General features: G+C 48.4%; 1 non-coding gene across 1 annotated transcript; it reads right to left on the bottom strand.

The window, feature by feature from the left end:
* Positions 1-1,841: 1,841 nt before the first annotated feature.
* On the bottom strand, positions 1,842-1,901 carry LOC116104265. The gene has a single exon (XR_004123777.1). It is a non-coding gene; the product is annotated as a U7 small nuclear RNA (small nuclear RNA).
* Between the last annotated feature and the right edge of the window lie 376 nt (positions 1,902-2,277).

The raw sequence follows: 2,277 nt of genomic DNA, 5'->3' as shown, positions 1-2,277 counted from the left end.
GAATATGAATGCTCCCAAGAGGTTTATAGTTTGAACACTTGGTCCCAGCTAATGGGCCTCCCACTGTTTGGGGTAGGCTATGGAACCTTGAACTTAGCTGTAGGAAGAGAGTCCTTGGGGGACAGTTTTATGGATTGTAGACCAGCCCTACTTCAGCCCAGTCTTTGCTTTCTAGTCTAGGGGATGTGAAGCTGTTTCCTGTTTCCTCTTCATGGGTGGACTCTTCATTGAGGTGGACTGTGTGCCTTTAAACCAGGAGCTCAAATAAGCCTCTCATCTTGAAGTTGTTTCTGTGAGGTACTTTGATCACAGTGAGACGTGACTAACACAATGTTAAAAAAGAATGCCATTTTCAAGAGAGAAAGGCACGAGAGACATGTTTGTGGAGAACACAAGTAGCTCTTAAGCTTTCCACTTGGGGTGGGCTTCTCAACCCAAGCCATCTTGAACTGAGTGATTCTTTGTGGAAGAGTCCTCCAGGGAAATCCTGGGCAGATGCAGATTCATGGAGAAGGAAGAGCATGAGCCAGAGTCCCCAGCTCTTGGCAGGCCTAGGGCAGGCCTACTCAGTGGGTCACTTGTCACGAAGCTGAATGTCCTCAGAAGGTTGGAGCCCTGGTGTCTTCTAAGGCTACTGTCTGGCCCTTGATATTTGTTACTGTGTCCCTTGAGGCCACAGAATCTAGTAGGTGCCATTTTCCAGCATGTGTGTCCCTTGAAGAACAGTAGAACCCCTAGCTAGCTGCTGCTCATTCTCTGTGTACTTAGAGGGGACTCTCTGTTTCAACCCAAGGGACACAACATTCTCAGACTACAGGAGGTCCAGCCAGAACATGGGAAAACCTCACTCTCAGACTGGTACAAGGGCCAGACAGGACAGAGGAAGCTTCATGTTTCCTGGCAGGCTAGGTCTTAGATCTCTTCAGGAACTAATGGTATCAACATGTACCCAGGGCCTATCCTGGGTCTCCCAAGGCTCTCTAGTGGGGCATGGTAGATGAATGCCTGACAATCATATTAAGTTTTCTGCATGGACATGTATGCCTGCCTAGGAACCCCTGGGACCTGACAGTTTGAGAAAGTGCTTAAAGAATGATGGTAGCCCTTCTGCTTCTGGGTCTCCTATTGCCATGGAAGGGGGCAATCTATCCATTCCACCTGCTGGGAATTTGTGCAAGGAGCCAAAGACAGGAATGGAAAAAAAAATGTGTTTCAAAGAAGGATCAGAATTCACTGTCCATTATTCAGCATTCTTGATGCAGATGAATGTGGAATTCCCAAACACTGACATCATCATTGACCTGGGAAGCTTTGCCCAATGCCAGGGGCAGAGGTAGCGGTGACCACCCATTTGCCTAGCACATAGTGGATTTGCAGAAGGACCCTGTTCAATGTATGTCTAATGTGTGTGTGTGTGTGTGTGTGTGTGTGTCTGTGTCTGTGTCTGTGTCTCTGTGTGTGTGTATCACCAAGTTCCCCCAAACCACAAGCTTATAGCATAGGTAAAGCATCAACCACTCTGGCAGGGAAAAGCCCTAAGGTCTCACTCTCTGGCTCTTTAGCTTCTATGCTCAGGTGCTCAGAAGCCTCATGGCCCAATGAGCAGAGCTTCTGTGTGTAGCCTCCCTTCATCCTGGCCTGACTGCTTTGGATGCTGCTTTTGTGCATCTCCACACATGGCTGCAGGATGCCTTTCCTAGTGCTGTGTTACCTGAAGGCCCCAGAAAAAGCCACGGCTGTGTTGATGTGCAGACTGACTGAGGAGAACTGTGATAGTGGAGAGTTGGAATGCTGCAAATCAAGAGCCCAAATAAATTTGAACTATTTTTTTTTGGGGGGGAGGGGGTCCCGACCGAAGTCAGAATACCTGTTAGACAAATTCTAAAAGAGCTGTAACACTTAATTTGAGCTATCTTTAGTCCTGGAAGATTTCTGGAGAGTCACTTGTCTCCAGTCCATGTTGAAAGGTCGAGGTCGAAGAAGCTGGATTCTGATGGCAGTGGAGGGGTGCAGCAGCAGCAGCAGCAGCAGCAGCAGCAGCAACAGTGGTGGTGGCAGCTATAACAGGACAGACACACTGGCAAGAAGCCAAGGCAGGGAAGCAAAAGCAGCACTGCTCCCTCCATCCCAGGTTTCTTTCTATGTGGGCTGTGATGGAAGGTTCTGCCCACTCTGGAAGGAGGGTCTTCCCCCACCTTAGTTATTCTTCCTTGCAATTATCCTCCCAGCCTAGCCTAGATATGTGTTTCTTAGTTGATTCTATATCCAATCTACGTG

The sequence above is a fragment of the Mastomys coucha genome, unplaced genomic scaffold (genome assembly GCF_008632895.1).
Source record: "Mastomys coucha isolate ucsf_1 unplaced genomic scaffold, UCSF_Mcou_1 pScaffold21, whole genome shotgun sequence".
NCBI classification, from domain to species: Eukaryota; Metazoa; Chordata; class Mammalia; order Rodentia; family Muridae; genus Mastomys; species Mastomys coucha.
Note: the sequence above shows the minus strand (reverse complement) of the source record. Positions and strands in the feature narration are given on the sequence as shown.